This window comes from Watersipora subatra, chromosome 11 (genome assembly GCF_963576615.1).
Source record: "Watersipora subatra chromosome 11, tzWatSuba1.1, whole genome shotgun sequence".
Lineage (NCBI taxonomy): Eukaryota > Metazoa > Bryozoa > Gymnolaemata > Cheilostomatida > Watersiporidae > Watersipora > Watersipora subatra.
The window spans coordinates 12108459-12121300 of NC_088718.1; the positions used below are offsets into that span (position 1 = coordinate 12108459).

Below are 12842 nucleotides of genomic sequence, written 5' to 3' on the forward strand. Positions count from 1 at the left end.
TTTGTTACTTTTTCTCGACATAAAGTGACGCGCTATCGTAGATCTTATTAGTTTACCGGCTATCTAATGTCTACGCGTGTAAAGACAGGTGAGTAGAAAGCGCCGTTCTTTGGCTTGTTCTTCTCATCTACGAGTTCGAAAGAAAACAGCCCTACATAGAAAGCTTTTACTTACGCGAACAGGTGTGTTAAAAAGATGTTCACGTCGAACCAAATAAAGCGATGCTTTAGAAATGGTGTAATAGCCTCCAAACGAGTACGCTCGCGTTCGACTGCCGCGCGAGTAGCTTCAACTCCTAACGAAACAATCGTAGTACGTCTACTATATACACGTGTAAATTAGGATTCGTTTGCTCTCTCAACATCTGAAAGAGCGGTTAATCGCGCTGCAACGAAACATTCATGCGTACCATGTAAATTAGGATTCGTTCGCTCTCTCAATATTTGAAAGAGCGGTCAATCGCGCTGCCGGTTATTCGTCCAGCTCGCTCATTAGCTATGAAAAGCTATCGAGTTACTTCGAACGTATAGCTTAAAACTTTGCCATTGCGTAACGAATATTCCCGGCTCAAACGAATCGTTGATATTGTGCAAATTAGGAGTCGTGTGTACTCTCATACTTCGATGGCGTGGTTGTTCGCGCTCGATAATATTCGACTCGTTCACTCATTGGCTAAACGCATAGCGCTCAAGATCTCGCCGATTCGTACGAAGGTTGCAGGCTCGTTACCGCCGCTTCACGCGCTTTAGATTATTTCGTCAGCATTTTGAAAACTACGGTAAATATTTTCCTTTTAAATAATTATAATTGCGTGGAAATGACCTTACGCGAAAGTAGGCTTTTCGCTAGAGATAGTTCCGCAAAGATAAAAACTGATGGAGCAACCTTAGCTACGCGCTGGCCCGCGCTCATCACCGAACTTAGTTGCCGTCGTAACGTAGATTCCACGTTCCGGTTTGTAAATCGTTTCGAAACTTTTTGACACAATTTACCTTTTAGACTTTTACGCATCCGCGAGTACGGTTTTGTTTCATCACGATCGAAGACGATCGCTCGAGTTTACATTACGAGAATGCGTATTTTGCGGCGAAAGGCCGAGTCGAGTTTCGTTTAGTTATTTATTTTAGCTTTTAGGTAAACTCGTAACGCCGACATACGAGTTGCGCAATTAAAAGGAAATCTTAACGCGAGTTTCTTGAGCTATTACGCCGCGCAAAATGAAAACGAATCGAAATTATATCCTCTTTAAAATACACGGGTAGCAGCGGCGCATGGCTGGTGAAGATGAGGAGATTGAAGCTAGCCGGATAGCATCAAGTACTAATAATAATCATATTATCCAGTTTCGGCTAAAACCTTTGAATGGAAATGATTTTTTATTTTATATCAAAAGATAGAGCGAATTAAAAGACTTTTAAATGGAAATGATTTTTTATTTTATATCAAAAGATAGAGCGAATTAAAAGACTTTTAAATGGAAATGATTTTTTGTTTTAAATCAAGAGATAGAGCGAATTAAAAGACTTTTAAATGGAAATGATTTTTTATTTTACATCAAGAGATAGAGCGAATTAAAAGACTTTCAAGCGGAAATGATTTTTTATTTTACATCAAGAGATAGAGCGAATTAAAAGACTTTCAAGCGGAAATGATTTTTTATTCTATATCAAGAGATAGAGTGAATTAAAGAAGCTTGAAAATTCTAAATTAGTATAATTTTGATAAAAACTAAAGGTCTACAGCACCCGGTATTCCCAGGCGGTCACCCATCCAAGTACTAACCGGGCTCGACGTTGCTTAGCTTCAGTGATCGGACGAGAACTGGCGTTTTCAACGTGATATGGCCGTAGACATTTAGTAAGCTTCAACAGACGCTAATGAGAAACGTGGCAATAATCAGCGAACGCCCATTGGACAATATAGTCACGGCTTGGTGAGCATTATTATAACTCTGCGTTAATAGCGTGTCTCGAAGAGCGCATCAGTGTCTACGGCCATATCACGTTGAAAACGCCAGTTCTCGTCCGATCACTGAAGCTAAGCAACGTCGAGCCCGGTTAGTACTTGGATGGGTGACCGCCTGGGAATACCGGGTGCTGTAGACTTTTTATTTATTTTTACATCTTGCTATCTTCATCGCGATCTTCGCGCTATCTTCATCTACATGTACATGTACATGTACATGTTCATGTACATGAACATGTACTACGTATGCGTTATATATATACATATACTATGTACTATGTACTATGTACTACGTACGTGTAGTGTGTAACAGTATATATAACTTTGCTGCTGCATTTCCGCGTCAAAACCCTTCTGGCAAGCGTGATCAATTAAAGCGCGACACTTTTTGTAGTCGAAGGATGTACTCTACTCGTGTATAACGAAAACTGTTGCAGCGTCCGATCTCAACATAAAAATAACATATTCTCACTTTTAATCCAAAGAAATCTCTTTTAAAGGAAGTTTGTTACTTTTTCTCGACATAAAGTGACGCGCTATCGTAGATCTTATTAGTTTACCGGCTATCTAATGTCTACGCGTGTAAAGACAGGTGAGTAGTAAGCGCCGTTCTTTGGCTTGTTCTTCTCATCTACGAGTTCGAAAGAAAACAGCCCTACATAGAAAGCTTTTACTTACGCGAACAGGTGTGTTAAAAAGATGTTCACGTCGAACCAAATAAAGCGATGCTTTAGAAATGGTGTAATAGCCTCCAAACGAGTACGCTCGCGTTCGACCGCCGCGCGAGTAGCTTCAACTCCTAACGAAACAATCGTAGTACGTCTACTATATACACGTGTAAATTAGGATTCGTTTGCTCTCTTAACATCTGAAAGAGCGGTTAATCGCGCTGCAACGAAACATTCATGCGTACCATGTAAACTAGGATTCGTTCGCTCTCTCAATATTTGAAAGAGCGGTCAATCGCGCTGCCGGTTATTCGTCCAGCTCGCTCATTAGCTATGAAAAGCTATCGAGTTACTTCGAACGCATAGCTTAAAACTTTGCCATTGCGTAACGAATATTCCCGGCTCAAACGAATCGTTGATATTGTGCAAATTAGGAGTCGTATGTACTCTCATACTTCGACGGCGTGGTTGTTCGCGCTCGATAATATTCGACTCGTTCACTCATTGGCTAAACGCATAGCGTTCAAGATCTCGCCGATTCGTACGAAGGTTGCAGGCTCGTTACCGCCGCTTCACGCGCTTTAGATTATTTCGTCAGCATTTTGAAAACTACGGTAAATATTTTCCTTTTAAATAATTATAATCGCGTGGAAATGACCTTACGCGAAAGTAGGCTTTTCGCTAGAGATAGTTCCGCAAAGATAAAAACTGATGGAGCAACCTTAGCTACGCGCTGGCCCGCGCTCATCACCGAACTTAGTTGCCGTCGTAACGTAGATTCCACGTTCCGGTTTGTAAATCGTTTCGAAACTTTTTGACACAATTTACCTTTTAGACTTTTACGCATCCGCGAGTACGGTTTTGTTTCATCACGATCGAAGACGATCGCTCGAGTTTACATTACGAGAATGCGTATTTTGCGGCGAAAGGCCGAGTCGAGTTTCGTTTAGTTATTTATTTTAGCTTTTAGGTAAACTCGTAACGCCGACATACGAGTTGCGCAATTAAAAGGAAATCTTAACGCGAGTTTCTTGAGCTATTACGCCGCGCAAAATGAAAACGAATCGAAATTATATCCTCTTTAAAATGCACGGGTAGCAGCGGCGCATGGCTGGTGAAGATGAGGAGATTGAAGCTAGCCGGATAGCATCAAGTACTAATAATATTCATATTATCCAGTTTCGGCTAAAACCTTTGAATGGAAACGATTTTTTATTTTATATCAAAAGATAGAGCGAATTAAAAGACTTTTAAATGGAAATGATTTTTTATTTTATATCAAAAGATAGAGCGAATTAAAAGACTTTTAAATGGAAATGATTTTTTATTTTATATCAAAAGATAGAGCGAATTAAAAGACTTTTAAATGGAAATGATTTTTTGTTTTAAATCAAGAGATAGAGCGAATTAAAAGACTTTTAAATGGAAATGATTTTTTATTTTACATCAAGAGATAGAGCGAATTAAAAGACTTTCAAGCGGAAATGATTTTTTATTTTACATCAAGAGATAGAGCGAATTAAAAGACTTTCAAGCGGAAATGATTTTTTATTCTATATCAAGAGATAGAGTGAATTAAAGAAGCTTGAAAATTCTAAATTAGTATAATTTTGATAAAAACTAAAGGTCTACAGCACCCGGTATTCCCAGGCGGTCACCCATCCAAGTACTAACCGGGCTCGACGTTGCTTAGCTTCAGTGATCGGACGAGAACTGGCGTTTTCAACGTGATATGGCCGTAGACATTTAGTAAGCTTCAACAGACGCTAATGAGAAACGTGGCAATAATCAGCGAACGCCCATTGGACAATATAGTCACGGCTTGGTGAGCATTATTATAACTCTGCGTTAATAGCGTGTCTCGAAGAGCGCATCAGTGTCTACGGCCATATCACGTTGAAAACGCCAGTTCTCGTCCGATCACTGAAGCTAAGCAACGTCGAGCCCGGTTAGTACTTGGATGGGTGACCGCCTGGGAATACCGGGTGCTGTAGACTTTTTATTTATTTTTACATCTTGCTATCTTCATCGCGATCTTCGCGCTATCTTCATCTACATGTACATGTACATGTACATGTACATGTTCATGTACATGAACATGTACTACGTATGCGTTATATATATACATATACTATGTACTATGTACTATGTACTACGTACGTGTAGTGTGTAACAGTATATATAACTTTGCTGCTGCATTTCCGCGTCAAAACCCTTCTGGCAAGCGTGATCAATTAAAGCGCGACACTTTTTGTAGTCGAAGGATGTACTCTACTCGTGTATAACGAAAACTGTTGCAGCGTCCGATCTCAACATAAAAATAACATATTCTCACTTTTAATCCGAAGAAATCTCTTTTAAAGGAAGTTTGTTACTTTTTCTCGACATAAAGTGACGCGCTATCGTAGATCTTATTAGTTTACCGGCTATCTAATGTCTACGCGTGTAAAGACAGGTGAGTAGTAAGCGCCGTTCTTTGGCTTGTTCTTCTCATCTACGAGTTCGAAAGAAAACAGCCCTACATAGAAAGCTTTTACTTACGCGAACAGGTGTGTTAAAAAGATGTTCACGTCGAACCAAATAAAGCGATGCTTTAGAAATGGTGTAATAGCCTCCAAACGAGTACGCTCGCGTTCGACCGCCGCGCGAGTAGCTTCAACTCCTAACGAAACAATCGTAGTACGTCTACTATATACACGTGTAAATTAGGATTCGTTTGCTCTCTCAACATCTGAAAGAGCGGTTAATCGCGCTGCAACGAAACATTCATGCGTACCATGTAAACTAGGATTCGTTCGCTCTCTCAATATTTGAAAGAGCGGTCAATCGCGCTGCCGGTTATTCGTCCAGCTCGCTCATTAGCTATGAAAAGCTATCGAGTTACTTCGAACGCATAGCTTAAAACTTTGCCATTGCGTAACGAATATTCCCGGCTCAAACGAATCGTTGATATTGTGCAAATTAAGAGTCGTGTGTACTCTCATACTTCGACGGCGTGGTTGTTCGCGCTCGATAATATTCGACTCGTTCACTCATTGGCTAAACGCATAGCGTTCAAGATCTCGCCGATTCGTACGAAGGTTGCAGGCTCGTTACCGCCGCTTCACGCGCTTTAGATTATTTCGTCAGCATTTTGAAAACTACGGTAAATATTTTCCTTTTAAATAATTATAATCGCGTGGAAATGACCTTACGCGAATGTAGGCTTTTCGCTAGAGATAATTCCGCAAAGATAAAAACTGATGGAGCAACCTTAGCTACGCGCTGGCCCGCGCTCATCACCGAACTTAGTTGCCGTCGTAACGTAGATTCCACGTTCCGGTTTGTAATTCGTTTCGAAACTTTTTGACACAATTTACCTTTTAGACTTTTACGCATCCGCGAGTACGGTTTTGTTTCATCACGATCGAAGACGATCGCTCGAGTTTACATTACGAGAATGCGTATTTTGCGGCGAAAGGCCGAGTCGAGTTTCGTTTAGTTATTTATTTTAGCTTTTAGGTAAACTCGTAACGCCGACATACGAGTTGCGCAATTAAAAGGAAATCTTAACGCGAGTTTCTTGAGCTATTACGCCGCGCAAAATGAAAACGAATCGAAATTATATCCTCTTTAAAATACACAGGTAGCAGCGGCGCATGGCTGGTGAAGATGAGGAGATTGAAGCTAGCCGGATAGCATCAAGTACTAATAATATTCATATTATCCAGTTTCGGCTAAAACCTTTGAATGGAAATGATTTTTTATTTTATATCAAAAGATAGAGCGAATTAAAAGACTTTTAAATGGAAATGATTTTTTATTTTATATCAAAAGATAGAGCGAATTAAAAGACTTTTAAATGGAAATGATTTTTTATTTTACATCAAGAGATAGAGCGAATTAAAAGACTTTCAAGCGGAAATGATTTTTTATTCTATATCAAGAGATAGAGTGAATTAAAGAAGCTTGAAAATTCTAAATTAGTATAATTTTGATAAAAACTAAAGGTCTACAGCACCCGGTATTCCCAGGCGGTCACCCATCCAAGTACTAACCGGGCTCGACGTTGCTTAGCTTCAGTGATCGGACGAGAACTGGCGTTTTCAACGTGATATGGCCGTAGACATTTAGTAAGCTTCAACAGACGCTAATGAGAAACGTGGCAATAATCAGCGAACGCCCATTGGACAATATAGTCACGGCTTGGTGAGCATTATTATAACTCTGCGTTAATAGCGTGTCTCGAAGAGCGCATCAGTGTCTACGGCCATATCACGTTGAAAACGCCAGTTCTCGTCCGATCACTGAAGCTAAGCAACGTCGAGCCCGGTTAGTACTTGGATGGGTGACCGCCTGGGAATACCGGGTGCTGTAGACTTTTTATTTATTTTTACATCTTGCTATCTTCATCGCGATCTTCGCGCTATATTCATCTACATGTACATGTACATGTACATGTTCATGTACTACGTATGCGTTATATATATATACATATACTATGTACTATGTACTACGTACGTGTAGTGTGTAACAGTATATATAACTTTGCTGCTGCATTTCCGCGTCAAAACCCTTCTGGCAAGCGTGATCAATTAAAGCGCGACACTTTTTGTAGTCGAAGGATGTACTCTACTCGTGTATAACGAAAACTGTTGCAGCGTCCGATCTCAACATCAAAATAACATATTCTCACTTTTAATCCGAAGAAATCTCTTTTAAAGGAAGTTTGTTACTTTTTCTCGACATAAAGTGACGCGCTATCGTAGATCTTATTAGTTTACCGGCTATCTAATGTCTACGCGTGTAAAGACAGGTGAGTAGAAAGCGCCGTTCTTTGGCTTGTTCTTCTCATCTACGAGTTCGAAAGAAAACAGCCCTACATAGAAAGCTTTTACTTACGCGAACAGGTGTGTTAAAAAGATGTTCACGTCGAACCAAATAAAGCGATGCTTTAGAAATGGTGTAATAGCCTCCAAACGAGTACGCTCGCGTTCGACCGCCGCGCGAGTAGCTTCAACTCCTAACGAAACAATCGTAGTACGTCTACTATATACACGTGTAAATTAGGATTCGTTTGCTCTCTCAACATCTGAAAGAGCGGTTAATCGCGCTGCAACGAAACATTCATGCGTACCATGTAAATTAGGATTCGTTCGCTCTCTCAATATTTGAAAGAGCGGTCAATCGCGCTGCCGGTTATTCGTCCAGCTCGCTCATTAGCTATGAAAAGCTATCGAGTTACTTCGAACGTATAGCTTAAAACTTTGCCATTGCGTAACGAATATTCCCGGCTCAAACGAATCGTTGATATTGTGCAAATTAGGAGTCGTGTGTACTCTCATACTTCGATGGCGTGGTTGTTCGCGCTCGATAATATTCGACTCGTTCACTCATTGGCTAAACGCATAGCGTTCAAGATCTCGCCGATTCGTACGAAGGTTGCAGGCTCGTTACCGCCGCTTCACGCGCTTTAGATTATTTCGTCAGCATTTTGAAAACTACGGTAAATATTTTCCTTTTAAATAATTATAATTGCGTGGAAATGACCTTACGCGAAAGTAGGCTTTTCGCTAGAGATAGTTCCGCAAAGATAAAAACTGATGGAGCAACCTTAGCTACGCGCTGGCCCGCGCTCATCACCGAACTTAGTTGCCGTCGTAACGTAGATTCCACGTTCCGGTTTGTAAATCGTTTCGAAACTTTTTGACACAATTTACCTTTTAGACTTTTACGCATCCGCGAGTACGGTTTTGTTTCATCACGATCGAAGACGATCGCTCGAGTTTACATTACGAGAATGCGTATTTTGCGGCGAAAGGCCGAGTCGAGTTTCGTTTAGTTATTTATTTTAGCTTTTAGGTAAACTCGTAACGCCGACATACGAGTTGCGCAATTAAAAGGAAATCTTAACGCGAGTTTCTTGAGCTATTACGCCGCGCAAAATGAAAACGAATCGAAATTATATCCTCTTTAAAATGCACGGGTAGCAGCGGCGCATGGCTGGTGAAGATGAGGAGATTGAAGCTAGCCGGATAGCATCAAGTACTAATAATATTCATATTATCCAGTTTCGGCTAAAACCTTTGAATGGAAATGATTTTTTATTTTATATCAAAAGATAGAGCGAATTAAAAGACTTTTGAATGGAAATGATTTTTTATTTTATATCAAAAGATAGAGCGAATTAAAAGACTTTTAAATGGAAATGATTTTTTATTTTATATCAAAAGATAGAGCGAATTAAAAGACTTTCAAGCGGAAATGATTTTTTATTTTACATCAAGAGATAGAGCGAATTAAAAGACTTTCAAGCGGAAATGATTTTTTATTCTATATCAAGAGATAGAGTGAATTAAAGAAGCTTGAAAATTCTAAATTAGTATAATTTTGATAAAAACTAAAGGTCTACAGCACCCGGTATTCCCAGGCGGTCACCCATCCAAGTACTAACCGGGCTCGACGTTGCTTAGCTTCAGTGATCGGATGAGAACTGGCGTTTTCAACGTGATATGGCCGTAGACATTTAGTAAGCTTCAACAGACGCTAATGAGAAACGTGGCAATAATCAGCGAACGCCCATTGGACAATATAGTCACGGCTTGGTGAGCATTATTATAACTCTGCGTTAATAGCGTGTCTCGAAGAGTGCATCAGTGTCTACGGCCATATCACGTTGAAAACGCCAGTTCTCGTCCGATCACTGAAGCTAAGCAACGTCGAGCCCGGTTAGTACTTGGATGGGTGACCGCCTGGGAATACCGGGTGCTGTAGACTTTTTATTTATTTTTACATCTTGCTATCTTCATCGCGATCTTCGCGCTATCTTCATCTACATGTACATGTACATGTACATGTACATTTTCATGTACATGAACATGTACTACGTATGCGTTATATATATACATATACTATGTACTATGTACTATGTACTACGTACGTGTAGTGTGTAACAGTATATATAACTTTGCTGCTGCATTTCCGCGTCAAAACCCTTCTGGCAAGCGTGATCAATTAAAGCGCGACACTTTTTGTAGTCGAAGGATGTACTCTACTCGTGTATAACGAAAACTGCTGCAGCGTCCGATCTCAACATAAAAATAACATATTCTCACTTTTAATCCGAAGAAATCTCTTTTAAAGGAAGTTTGTTACTTTTTCTCGACATAAAGTGACGCGCTATCGTAGATCTTATTAGTTTACCGGCTATCTAATGTCTACGCGTGTAAAGACAGGTGAGTAGAAAGCGCCGTTCTTTGGCTTGTTCTTCTCATCTACGAGTTCGAAAGAAAACAGCCCTACATAGAAAGCTTTTACTTACGCGAACAGGTGTGTTAAAAAGATGTTCACGTCGAACCAAATAAAGCGATGCTTTAGAAATGGTGTAATAGCCTCCAAACGAGTACGCTCGCGTTCGACCGCCGCGCGAGTAGCTTCAACTCCTAACGAAACAATCGTAGTACGTCTACTATATACACGTGTAAATTAGGATTCGTTTGCTCTCTCAACATCTGAAAGAGCGGTTAATCGCGCTGCAACGAAACATTCATGCGTACCATGTAAATTAGGATTCGTTCGCTCTCTCAATATTTGAAAGAGCGGTCAATCGCGCTGCCGGTTATTCGTCCAGCTCGCTCATTAGCTATGAAAAGCTATCGAGTTACTTCGAACGTATAGCTTAAAACTTTGCCATTGCGTAACGAATATTCCCGGCTCAAACGAATCGTTGATATTGTGCAAATTAGGAGTCGTGTGTACTCTCATACTTCGATGGCGTGGTTGTTCGCGCTCGATAATATTCGACTCGTTCACTCATTGGCTAAACGCATAGCGTTCAAGATCTCGCCGATTCGTACGAAGGTTGCAGGCTCGTTACCGCCGCTTCACGCGCTTTAGATTATTTCGTCAGCATTTTGAAAACTACGGTAAATATTTTCCTTTTAAATAATTATAATTGCGTGGAAATGACCTTACGCGAAAGTAGGCTTTTCGCTAGAGATAGTTCCGCAAAGATAAAAACTGATGGAGCAACCTTAGCTACGCGCTGGCCCGCGCTCATCACCGAACTTAGTTGCCGTCGTAACGTAGATTCCACGTTCCGGTTTGTAAATCGTTTCGAAACTTTTTGACACAATTTACCTTTTAGACTTTTACGCATCCGCGAGTACGGTTTTGTTTCATCACGATCGAAGACGATCGCTCGAGTTTACATTACGAGAATGCGTATTTTGCGGCGAAAGGCCGAGTCGAGTTTCGTTTAGTTATTTATTTTAGCTTTTAGGTAAACTCGTAACGCCGACATACGAGTTGCGCAATTAAAAGGAAATCTTAACGCGAGTTTCTTGAGCTATTACGCCGCGCAAAATGAAAACGAATCGAAATTATATCCTCTTTAAAATACACGGGTAGCAGCGGCGCATGGCTGGTGAAGATGAGAAGATTGAAGCTAGCCGGATAGCATCAAGTACTAATAATAATCATATTATCCAGTTTCGGCTAAAACCTTTGAATGGAAATGATTTTTTATTTTATATCAAAAGATAGAGCGAATTAAAAGACTTTTAAATGGAAATGATTTTTTATTTTATATCAAAAGATAGAGCGAATTAAAAGACTTTTAAATGGAAATGATTTTTTGTTTTAAATCAAGAGATAGAGCGAATTAAAAGACTTTTAAATGGAAATGATTTTTTATTTTACATCAAGAGATAGAGCGAATTAAAAGACTTTCAAGCGGAAATGATTTTTTATTTTACATCAAGAGATAGAGCGAATTAAAAGACTTTCAAGCGGAAATGATTTTTTATTCTATATCAAGAGATAGAGTGAATTAAAGAAGCTTGAAAATTCTAAATTAGTATAATTTTGATAAAAACTAAAGGTCTACAGCACCCGGTATTCCCAGGCGGTCACCCATCCAAGTACTAACCGGGCTCGACGTTGCTTAGCTTCAGTGATCGGACGAGAACTGGCGTTTTCAACGTGATATGGCCGTAGACATTTAGTAAGCTTCAACAGACGCTAATGAGAAACGTGGCAATAATCAGCGAACGCCCATTGGACAATATAGTCACGGCTTGGTGAGCATTATTATAACTCTGCGTTAATAGCGTGTCTCGAAGAGCGCATCAGTGTCTACGGCCATATCACGTTGAAAACGCCAGTTCTCGTCCGATCACTGAAGCTAAGCAACGTCGAGCCCGGTTAGTACTTGGATGGGTGACCGCCTGGGAATACCGGGTGCTGTAGACTTTTTATTTATTTTTACATCTTGCTATCTTCATCGCGATCTTCGCGCTATCTTCATCTACATGTACATGTACATGTACATGTTCATGTACATGAACATGTACTACGTATGCGTTATATATATACATATACTATGTACTATGTACTATGTACTACGTACGTGTAGTGTGTAACAGTATATATAACTTTGCTGCTGCATTTCCGCGTCAAAACCCTTCTGGCAAGCGTGATCAATTAAAGCGCGACACTTTTTGTAGTCGAAGGATGTACTCTACTCGTGTATAACGAAAACTGTTGCAGCGTCCGATCTCAACATAAAAATAACATATTCTCACTTTTAATCCGAAGAAATCTCTTTTAAAGGAAGTTTGTTACTTTTTCTCGACATAAAGTGACGCGCTATCGTAGATCTTATTAGTTTACCGGCTATCTAATGTCTACGCGTGTAAAGACAGGTGAGTAGTAAGCGCCGTTCTTTGGCTTGTTCTTCTCATCTACGAGTTCGAAAGAAAACAGCCCTACATAGAAAGCTTTTACTTACGCGAACAGGTGTGTTAAAAAGATGTTCACGTCGAACCAAATAAAGCGATGCTTTAGAAATGGTGTAATAGCCTCCAAACGAGTACGCTCGCGTTCGACCGCCGCGCGAGTAGCTTCAACTCCTAACGAAACAATCGTAGTACGTCTACTATATACACGTGTAAATTAGGATTCGTTTGCTCTCTCAACATCTGAAAGAGCGGTTAATCGCGCTGCAACGAAACATTCATGCGTACCATGTAAACTAGGATTCGTTCGCTCTCTCAATATTTGAAAGAGCGGTCAATCGCGCTGCCGGTTATTCGTCCAGCTCGCTCATTAGCTATGAAAAGCTATCGAGTTACTTCGAACGCATAGCTTAAAACTTTGCCATTGCGTAACGAATATTCCCGGCTCAAACGAATCGTTGATATTGTGCAAATTAAGAGTCGTGTGTACTCT

At 40.2% G+C, this 12842-nt stretch overlaps 10 non-coding genes across 10 annotated transcripts; 5 read left to right on the forward strand and 5 right to left on the reverse strand.

Moving 5' to 3' along the window:
- Nucleotides 1-1733: 1733 nt before the first annotated feature.
- LOC137409086 (5S ribosomal RNA) lies at nt 1734-1852 on the reverse strand. The gene has a single exon (XR_010980331.1). It is a non-coding gene; the product is annotated as a 5S ribosomal RNA (ribosomal RNA).
- A 134-nt stretch (nt 1853-1986) lies between these two features.
- On the forward strand, nt 1987-2105 carry LOC137409588 (5S ribosomal RNA). Its single transcript, XR_010980801.1, has one exon. It is a non-coding gene; the product is annotated as a 5S ribosomal RNA (ribosomal RNA).
- Nucleotides 2106-4258: 2153 nt separating this feature from the next.
- On the reverse strand, nt 4259-4377 carry LOC137409098 (5S ribosomal RNA). The gene has a single exon (XR_010980342.1). It is a non-coding gene; the product is annotated as a 5S ribosomal RNA (ribosomal RNA).
- Nucleotides 4378-4511: 134 nt separating this feature from the next.
- Nucleotides 4512-4630, forward strand: LOC137409589 (5S ribosomal RNA). Its single transcript, XR_010980802.1, has one exon. It is a non-coding gene; the product is annotated as a 5S ribosomal RNA (ribosomal RNA).
- Nucleotides 4631-6621: 1991 nt separating this feature from the next.
- LOC137409110 (5S ribosomal RNA) lies at nt 6622-6740 on the reverse strand. Its single transcript, XR_010980353.1, has one exon. It is a non-coding gene; the product is annotated as a 5S ribosomal RNA (ribosomal RNA).
- Nucleotides 6741-6874: 134 nt separating this feature from the next.
- On the forward strand, nt 6875-6993 carry LOC137409591 (5S ribosomal RNA). The gene has a single exon (XR_010980804.1). It is a non-coding gene; the product is annotated as a 5S ribosomal RNA (ribosomal RNA).
- A 2024-nt stretch (nt 6994-9017) lies between these two features.
- On the reverse strand, nt 9018-9136 carry LOC137409080 (5S ribosomal RNA). Its single transcript, XR_010980325.1, has one exon. It is a non-coding gene; the product is annotated as a 5S ribosomal RNA (ribosomal RNA).
- Nucleotides 9137-9270: 134 nt separating this feature from the next.
- On the forward strand, nt 9271-9389 carry LOC137409592 (5S ribosomal RNA). Its single transcript, XR_010980805.1, has one exon. It is a non-coding gene; the product is annotated as a 5S ribosomal RNA (ribosomal RNA).
- A 2103-nt stretch (nt 9390-11492) lies between these two features.
- LOC137409122 (5S ribosomal RNA) lies at nt 11493-11611 on the reverse strand. The gene has a single exon (XR_010980364.1). It is a non-coding gene; the product is annotated as a 5S ribosomal RNA (ribosomal RNA).
- A 134-nt stretch (nt 11612-11745) lies between these two features.
- Nucleotides 11746-11864, forward strand: LOC137409594 (5S ribosomal RNA). Its single transcript, XR_010980806.1, has one exon. It is a non-coding gene; the product is annotated as a 5S ribosomal RNA (ribosomal RNA).
- The last annotated feature ends 978 nt before the right edge of the window (nt 11865-12842 follow it).